General features: G+C 37.1%; 1 protein-coding gene across 1 annotated transcript in view; it reads right to left on the reverse strand.

Annotated features, from left to right (window-relative positions):
* STARD9 (StAR-related lipid transfer (START) domain containing 9) overlaps window positions 1-10,526 on the reverse strand; it is a 124,101-nt gene that overhangs the window by 87,503 nt on the left and 26,072 nt on the right. The window lies entirely within an intron of this gene.

The raw sequence follows: 10,526 nt of genomic DNA on the forward strand, positions 1-10,526 counted from the left end.
AGGAAGACTACAGTAAACAACATCTCCCAAAGCTTCCTGTGCAAAATTGCTGATTCCCACTGTTCCAACACCATTTTCTGTCGTCACCCATTCATGTTTGTCTGTGAACTTACGCACTGCGAGCAGAGCGCGGCCGCTGCGCAGCGTGCGCACAGCGCCAGGCCCGGGTCCCCAGCGCCGCGCCGGGCAGGGCGCGCGGGACGCAGAGAGCGCACGCAGACAGCAGGCCGCGGTCCGCACACTCCGCGCGGCTCGCAGCGCCATGTTCGCAGGGTGCGGGGGTCGCTTGCCATGTTTTTTTGTCATATAAATTTGCTTTCCAAGCTCCAGAAGACTGAAACCTAAGCTGATCTTCCAGCAGGTTTTCAGAGGCAGTATATGGCATAGGAGGAGACTGTCTATCCTTCATTGGAGCAGCTGGTGGAATCAAATCACATTGCCTTCAGAATTACAGCACAGCTTCTTACCACTAGATAGGATTGTTGATGGGGACAGTTTCCCTTTATGAAGCAGGCAGAAGTCAGACTCAGCCACTCTCATGCAATATTTGCTCCTTTTACAAAGGTGGATTAGCATAATGGCTGCTACAATGGGCTCACGTATATTAGAGATGATGAGGATAGCACAGGATAGAACAGGATTTAGGTATGTTGTTCACTGAGTCACTATGTGTTGAACTCAATGACAACTAATAACAATAACTATTAAAGTTGTATCTTAAGTGGCAAAGATTGACCACCTTTAGTCGTAATGGTGGTGATGATGGTGATGTGCCATCAAGTCTGATAGCTGACCCTCTAGTGGATTTTCAGAGGCAGTAAGTCAGATGGGTGGAGATTATCCATCTTTCTCCCATGGGCCAGCTTGTGGATTCAAACAGCAGGCTTACAAGTTTGCAGCGCAGCTCCTTACCAGTAATCCAGCAGAGCACTCTCCATTATATTCACTGCAAAAATCCCTGGAAGAGCACTTTAAAAATGGACTTTAACAGGTCACAAAACTTCTAGAAAGTTAAAAATGCTCTATTTCTTACAGGGCACAAAGGGAACTTCTAGGGAGTTAATAATGTTCTATTTCTTGATCTAGACATTAGTTATATGGGTATATGTGGCTTACGAGAACTCACTGAATGGTACAGTTATATACACTTCGCTATTGTATATTTCAATAAAATATTTTTTAAATGTAGTTCTGTTTTCTATAAGCAAGGAAGAAAAGTGGATGAGTCTTTTGTAGCGGCTTGTTTATGACGTATTGATCAAGAGATAGCTGAGGAGTTCTAAATATAGTCTCCATCCACAAAAAGGATTTCCAAATCCTATATTCAGTGAGTATTACAAAAAAGTCTTCAACATTATTAAACTTACATAGGCAGAATGATATCACAGCAAAGGAGAAAGAAAATTATTTTCTCTCTAGGATTTACCTTTCCCTTTAGGCCACCAACCTCCAGCGTCATCTTTATTTCTAACTTCTTTTAAAATGTCTTCTGTCCACACCCACTATCTTCAGGAGCCAATCATGCAAACTAATAGCAATTCTAGAAGCTGGATTCTGGGTTGCCCTAGACTAACAGTCACAAGTAAACTCTAGCAGACTCTGAGATATTGAGGAGGAAAGAGAATAATGCATGTTAGGACAGGGTAAGATTCAGGTCTGTTGCTGATAAGATCGCTATGAGTAGCACTTAACAGCATCTAACAACGAAGTTGAAGCAAACGATAAAGTTTTTCTTCAGAAGATTAAGATGTGCCTAATTCAGGCCATGATTATTTTTTTTCGCCAATCACTTGCTATGCCTTCAAGAGCTGAACAATAAATAAGGATGACACAAGAAGAATTAGATGCCTTCGTGTTGTGGCGTTGGAAAAGAGTACTAAATAGCTCATGAATTTCCAAAAATAAACAGGTATGTCTTAGGAAAAGTGCAATCAAAGTGATCCTTGGAGGAAAAGATGGAAAAACTTCATCTCTCATACTCTGGAAATGTTTCTGGGAGCAACTATTCCTTAGAAGGGGGTAACATGCTTAGAAAGGTTGAGAGTTAGCAAAATAGAGGAAGACTCCCAGTAAGATGATTTGATACAGCAACTGCAGAAATGGGGTCAGGTGTGTCAGACATGATGAGGATGGCCCAAGATAGGGCAGATTTCAAGTCTGTTGTTCATACAGTTGCTATAAGTAGTACTTGACTGGACGACATCTAACAACAACAAGGTTGCAGCGGGGGCATGGCACTCATGCACAACACACAGCACACACTCACTTATCACTGATTAAATAAATGAAAATACAAGTTATAACTGAATCCTGAATAACTAAAAGAAAATAAAACCAACCCACTGCCTTCAAATGAGGTTTCTGAGGCTGTAAATCTTATTAAGAGGAGACTGCTTCATCTTTCTCCTGTTGAATGACTGGTGGGCTCAAACTTTTGACTCTTCAAACAGCAGTCCAACATGTAGGGACTACACCAGAGGGCTCCTTGAGTCCAAAATATTTACAATGAATGCATGCTAAATAAAATTAAAGCTGGAGTAATTGTTTAAGTCTCTCTTAAATCCTGTCTACATTGATTTCTATATGATTAATTTTCAGTGAAGATGAATGTCAGTAACTCTAGTATACTCTACAGAGATTCACTATTACCATATTTTCAAATATAGTCATACAAGCTCATTCTAATGAACAAGCCAGGCACCAGTATGAAAGACAGTCAAGTAAAACAAAACTGCTTCTAGTTACTAATCTTTCTATATTTAAGAAACAAGCCTGGAGTGTGGAATTTCTTTTTAACTCTTATTCCGGCCTATGTAGAAAAAGTCTTCCGGTAATCGTGCTGCTAGGAGCAGATTTCCTGTTTTTAATATTGTTTAGTCTGAATGGGTCTCTTGAGACCATTCTTTAAAAACAAAACCAACAAAAAAAACCATACTTTGAATGTTATTTAATTAGGTATTTTTCAAAAAATCTAGAACACCAATTTGTTATATATTTTGCAGGTCTTTCGTTTGGTGCGTAGATATTTATTACTGTTATGTCCTGTTATTCTATTGACGCTTTATGCATTATGTAGTGACCTTCCCTCCCGGCACAATACTAAAAGACCACAGTAACAAAACAATATTACATGTGTTTTCATAGATATTTGGAAAATGTCTGATCCAGACTGGGTCTTGCACAAAAATAATAACAGATCACGGGAACAAAATAAAGTAATTTAAAGTGAGACCCCAATATAGAAAGTAATTTAATAATTTATAAAAGCTCTTCATATCAGTAGGAATAACTGCTACTAGGTCAAATGGCTAGTTATCTTAAAACAAATCATTACAGTTGACGCTCTAGCTCATTCTCAAACTAAAATAACTCCCAATTGAATAAGTATTTAAATATATGTGTGTAGGTGTGTGTACATACATGTGCTATTAGCATACCAGGGGATGGGGGAAACAACCCAAACAGTTCATATTTTTGTAATTTTAGAGTTGGAAAGACCTTTATATGTTTGCCGTACCAAAAGCCATAGAGAAAAATTTGATGCTGTTGTTGTTATGTAGTGTCGAGTTAAAATGGACTCATAGCTGACCCTCCAGTGACTTTTCAGAGGCAGTAAATTGTACAGGAAGTGACTGCCCATCTTTCTCCCACAGAGTAGCTGGTAGATGCTAAGTGAATGCCTTTGGGCTGGCAATGCAATATATAGAGAGAAAAAGAAAAATTATCATAAATAGAATCAAAACAAAAGTATAAATAAGAAACATTTGCAATATCTATAGCAGATAAAAGACTAGTTTCTTTTATATGCTGATTACGTTTTTTTTCTTTCTTGTTGTGTACTGTTGAATAGGATCCAACTGGCACAGGAAGAGATATACACATTCAAAATGAAATTGAGAAAATGTCTTTAAGTCCACAAGACCTAATATATAACTGAGTTTATCTCCAGCGGAGCATCTGGTAGATTCGAACTGCACACCTTTGGGATTGCAGCACTGCTTCTTGTCACTAGGCCACCAGAGTTCCCTGCTCATTACTTTTTTAAAATAAGGAAGAGAAAAACAATATAATAGGAAAAGCAAAAATTCTGTAAATAGACAATATAAATGAAAATAAGTTCAACTTCAATTATATTAAGAGAAAAGCATTAAAACCAACAATTAGAGATCACTTCTATCTACCATATGGGCAAATATTTAAAAGTTTTGCAACAGCCAATATTGATAAGGGGTATTGTAAGGTATTCTAAGACATTACTGTTAAGGTTTTATTGTTACTTGCTGCTATCAAGTGAGTCCCCAAATCATGACAATGCCTGTACAATGAGATCAAACCATTGAGACTCATAGGGTTTTTTCCCAGGGTGGTTAGGTAAACAGTTAAGTTTTCCTTCTTGGTCTGTTTTAGTCGGGAAACCTACCAAAATCTATTTGGCATCACAGCAGCACCAAAACCTCCACTGATCCATGAGCAGTGGCTGCATTGAGGTACATTGAGCTTAAATAACTACATTCTTTTGAAGGCAATTTGGCAACAGTCTACTGAAAATTAAAATACACATACTCTCTGAACCCACAATTTCATTTTTAGAAATTTATATTTTACTACACAAATGAGGAGATACTAATTCTAGTACTATTTATAATATTAGAAATCTAGAATTGTCTAAACTGTCCATCACTAGAAAACCAGTTAAACTGTAATAATACCCTCATATATAGAAATTCTATATGGTCTTTGAAAAAAATTAGATTTAATTAGGGTCAAAATACACTGTGTGTAATAAATAAAGTTGAAATAGTATGCAGAGTATTTTGTATTTTCAGAGAATAGAGTGAAGTAAATAACACATATGAAGAAATAGGTGCCATTTTAACATGTATCATTAAGTGAAATTCATTATACCACTATATAGTCCCAAATTTTTCTACAACCTTTAACAGAAGCTCAGTGTCCCCTAAACCATGAGTTGCTCTTTCCTGCTCCCTCCCACCCACCACTGGTAACCACTAGAAATGTCAGTCTCTATTATAGATCACATGATTGTTCGATTTTAAATGGCCAATATCAATCCCTCTCAGCTTGCTAATGCCTTCGATGTCAACCTTTACACCTTTCAAATATCATTTTTGACAATTTCTAATTTTCCTAAATTCATACTCTGTACATTCCATATTCCAGTATTAATGGACATTATCTACTCTTTTGGAAATTACAAACTGAAGAGGAATAGTGTCACATTCATTGTAAAAAAAAAAGGACATATCAAGATCTATTTTAAAGTACTGTGCTATCAGTAATGGGATAATATCCATAAACATACAAGAAAGGTTATGTTAACAAGAAGTTACACACCAACTGTTGAAGCCAAAAATATAGAAGCTGGGGATCAACTGACTTCAGCAGTCTGGCACTGCTATAACATGCACTCAAACACATTAGAAATAATTCACTGGAAAGTGAAAGTTGGAAACAAAAAAAGGCTGAGAGAAAAAAAAATTTGGCAAAAGAAATAAGGCCAGACATTGCACAATAGAATTTTATACAAACAATTATTTACTCATTGCAAATAACTTTAAATAAAAACATAAATAGCTATACACATAGATCTCACTTGATGGAATACACAGGAAATCAAACTGACCATAACCTGTAGAAAGAGATGGAGTAGCAGTTCACTATTAGCAGTCTGATCAAGGCCAAGCACCAAATGTGGAACAGATCATTCTATATACATAACAATCATATACACATTCAAAATGAAATTGAAGAAAATGTCTTAAAGTCCACAAGACCTAATATACAACTGAGTTTATCCCACTTCAATTTAAAAACCATCTCAAGAATGGATCTGATGCATTGACCCTGGATAACAAACTTGAATTTTGCTTGATTTTGAGACTCCTTATTTGGTCTCATTCCAAAAAAAGATGACACAACAGAACTTACAAATTGTTGAACAATATCATTAATATGAAATGCAAGTAAAATTTAATTTTTTTTGCAAGTAAAATTTAAATGAATGTTATTTTTAAATGGTAAGAGCAGTGTATATCTATAAGGAACAGCCAGGAATTCAAGGTGGACTGAGAAGAGGGAGAGGAGGAAGGGTTATCATTGCCAATATCAGATGGATCTTGACTGAAAGCAGAGAATACCAAAAAGATGCTTATTTGTGTTTTGTTGACTACACAAAGGCATTCAACTGTGCAGATCATAATAAGTTATGGATAATATTGAGAAAAATGGAAATTCCAGAACACTTCATTTTGCTCATGCAAAACCTATATATTCTAGGAATAATATAAAACACAGTATGGATAGAGGAATGTGTGAAACACAATGTAATGTATATAAATGAAAAACAGCATAATAAAATTTTGTATACCTACAATATAAAATTTAAAAAAATCTACATTCCTATAAAAACTCACCTATATATTAAAAAAAAAACAAACCAGTCATTTGAACAGAACAAGGGGATACTGCACAGTTTAAAATCAGGAAAGGTATACATGAGGGTTGTATCCTTTCTCCATACCTATTCATTCTATATGCTGAGCAAATCATTCATGACATTAGACTAAATGAAGAAAAATGTAGCATTAGGATTGGAAAGAGATTCATCAACAATCTGCGTTATACAAATAACACAACCTTGTTTGCAGAAAGTGAAGAACACTTGAAACCCTTACTGTAGAAGGTCAAAGGCCACAGACTTCAGAATGGATTACATCTTCAAGATTTTTCTTCATTCTTAAATTTTTTTTTCCTTCTTGTGTACCAGCACATTGGATCCAACTGGCACAGGAGGAGATTGTCCCTCTTTCTCCAGCGGAGCATTGGGTGGATTTGAACCATGTGCCTTCTGGAGAATGAAGCACATTTTAACATGAACAATAATCTAGAACAAATTATGCTGAGTGACATAAGGACAATTATGGTATGTTGCTATTGTTGTTATGTGCTGTCAAGTTACTTGTGACTCATACCCACCCTATGTACGACAACAGGTCTGAATTCTGCTCTATCATGAGCCAACTTCATTGTCTCTGACACACCTACCCCTAATACCTCAGTCAATGAGTCAATCCATCTCATCCAGATTCTTCCTCTCTTTAAGTGTCTCTCCACCCTTCCAAGCATTATGTCCTTCTTCAAGGACTGTTCCCTCCTTGCAACATGCCCAAAGTATGTCAGACAGAGCTTCAGAATCCTTGCCTCCAAGAAGCAGGCTGGTTTTACCCTAAGATGAATCTGTTTGTTCTCCTAGCAGTTCATAGTATATTCAGTACTCTTCTCCAGTACCACAACTCAAAGGCATCAATTCTCCATCTATCATCCTTAGTCACTGTTCAGCTTTCTATGCATAGCAAGTAATTGCAAAAACCATGACCTGGGTCAGGTGCACCTGAGTCTCCTGACTGATATCAGTGCTCTTCAGTACTCTGGAGAGGTCTCTGACAGTCCATTTTCCAATGAAATTCATCTTTTGATTTCCTGGCTCCTGGTGTCAAAAGTACTGATTGTAGAGCCAAACAAACGGAAATTGTTAACAATCTCAATCTCTTCACCATCTATCATCATGCTGCCAATAGCCCCAGGGGTGAGAATCTTTGTTTTCTTGATGTTGAGCTTCAATCCATATTAAAGTCTGCAGTCTTTCACCTTCTGCAGCAAATACTTCAGGTCCTCTCAGTTTTAGCAAGCAGGGTTGTATCATCTGCATAATGCAGGTTGAAGAATCTTCCTCCAATCCTGATGACACATTTCTCCTCATATACTCGAGCATCTCAGATGATCTGTTCCACATATAGATTGAAAAAGTATGGAGACAGGATGTATCCCTAGTCTGCAGCTTTCCTGATTTTGAACCATGCAGTGTTTCCTTGCTCTGTTCTGACAACTACTTCTTGGTCCAAGTATAGGTTTCACCTAAGCACCATCCAGTGTTCTGGGATTCTCCTTCTTCTCAAAGTTAACCACAGTTTTTTGTGATCCACATAGTCAAGCACCTTTGCATAGTCAATGAAACATAGATAGACATTGGTACTCTCTGCTTCAGCCAAGATCCATCTAACATTGGCTATTTATATCCCTAGTGCCACAGCCTCTTCTAAACTCAGTCTGATAAAAACTAAGGAAAGGTTTACACATGGAATCAATCTTAGAATGTTAACAGGTTTGAAGAGTGAGGGAAAGGAGAGCAAAATTAATAAACATTTAAATTAGATGAAAGGAAGGAAAATACTAAAAAAAACCCAAACCAATATCCCAAAAGACACCTTGATGTTGACACAGGAATACTGACTGTTTAAGTAATAGTCGTAAGATTAAAAAAGTGAACCTTAATATCAAGGAGTTGGAAACAACCCAAGTGCCCATCAACAAATGAATGGTATATTCACACAGTGGAATACTACACTGTATTAAAAAACCAGGAACTCATGCAATATTATTCAAAATGGGTGACCCTGGAGGACATTATGCTGAGTGAAATATCTCAGTCACAAAAAGACAAATACTGCATTGTACCACTATTGTAGAATGGGTCTGATATCAGGGTTGGGGTAAGACTGAGAAACATTGGATAAATTATGTATATTGCATTGAAACAGATGAGGGAGAGAACAGTTTAAAAGAAATATATGATAGGGTATTATGGTTATCATTATAGTCCAGAATGAAGGTTGCATAGTGGAGTGTACTCAGGGCGGGGTGTGTGTGTGACTGTATACCAATAAAGGAATTTTTCTTTTACTTTTCAAAGAGAGGAGTGAACTGGGGGGAGGGGAGGTGGCCAGGGAGAAAAGTGCAATAATGAATGAATGGAAATCCAAAATCTCTGTAAATGCTCATTGAAATTAATAAAATTAAATTTTAAAAAAGTGAACCTCATTCTTACTTATTACTGGAGAACACAAAACATTTGTGTCAGAATGTTGCATCACCTCTAGGAATAAATCATAAAAAAGAAAAAAGATCTTAACAATTAGACTAATAAGCAACATCATGACGGAAAGATTGAAATTGTCAATGATTTCATTTTATTTAGACTTATAACCAACACCACAGTCAAGAAAACAGAAGATATGCTGTGTTGGATAAATTTGCTGTCAAGGATCTCTTTAAACCACTAAAGAGCAACGATGTCTATTTAAACACTAAGGTGCTCCTAATCCAAGCTTTGTATTTTCCATTACTTCATATGCATGTGAAAGTTGGACAATGAATAAGGAAGATCAAAGCAAACTGAAGCCTTGAGCTGTTGTGTTGGCAAAGAGACTGAATATATCCCATGCACTGCCAAAAGAACAAACAAGTCTGTCTTGGAGAAAGTGTAAACAGAATGTTCTGTGGAAGAAAGAATGGTAAAATTTTGTCTCACACACCGTGAGCATATTGTCAAGAGGCACAAGCCCCTGGAAAAAGACATCATGTTTGGGAAGGCATAGAGTTGGCAAAACGAAAAAAGATCCTCAAACAAGACAGTTTGGCAGTGTCTCCAACAATGGGCTAGAATGTGGTAGTGATCCTGAGGATGGTGTTGAATAAGGCAAGGTTCAGATCTGTTGTTCATAGGGTTACTATGAGTCATAATCAACTCAACAACACCTAACCAGAAAAGCCATTATTCTAGATGCCAAAGATGTGGCCAAAAAGTACATGAAAAGTTGTTCAACTTTTTTTATTATTATTATTACCATTGGGTCAATTCCAACCCAAAGTGGCCCTACAGAACAGAGTAGAACTGCCGACAGGGTTTTCTAATGCTTTAAGTCTTTATGGAAGTCAACTTTCTCCTATGGAGCAGCTGATGGACTCAAACTACTGTTTTTTTTTTCAGTTTAGTAGTCAAGAACTTAAACACCGTGCAACCAAAGCAAATCCATTAATCATTACATAAAGATGGGAAAAAACTGCAATACATAGCAATTCATATCCGATGTGACCAAGACAAAGGTGACTTTTAGTTCGTGGCCCTCAGGCCAGTCTTTCATTGTTTTTGTTCAGACATTCCTCTAGGTCATATAGCCCTGGTGTACAAGTTGCCGTCCCACGGTCACTAGTGGTTGCTGTGAGGCTAAACACTGACACGGATGTGTCAAATGCGTTATATTGCATGGTGCCACTGTTGTAGAATGGGACTGTCCTTGGGGTTGGGGAGAGACTGATTAAGATGGGTTCAATAATGTATACTGCACTGAAACAGAGAAGGGAGAAAACTGTTTAAAAGAGATATGTGATTAGGTATTTCTGTCATGACAGGAGTCTTGAGTGATGGCTACATGGTGGAGTGGACCTGGGGGAGGCTTTGTAAAATAATGAAAGAATCTTTTCTTTTACTTTTCCAAGAGGGTAATGTCTGGTCGGGGGGGAGACTTGGGAGGGGAAAAATCTACAACAATGAATGAATGGAAATCCAAAGCCTCTGTAAATTTTCACTGAAATTAATAACAAATTTAAACTTTTTTAAAAAAAGAATTAAGTTAGAGTAAGGATGACAATGGATTTATAACTGCTCA

This window comes from Elephantulus edwardii, unplaced genomic scaffold (genome assembly GCF_000299155.1).
Source record: "Elephantulus edwardii isolate Elephantulus edwardi_28Jun2011 unplaced genomic scaffold, EleEdw1.0 scaffold00026, whole genome shotgun sequence".
Taxonomy (NCBI): domain Eukaryota; kingdom Metazoa; phylum Chordata; class Mammalia; order Macroscelidea; family Macroscelididae; genus Elephantulus; species Elephantulus edwardii.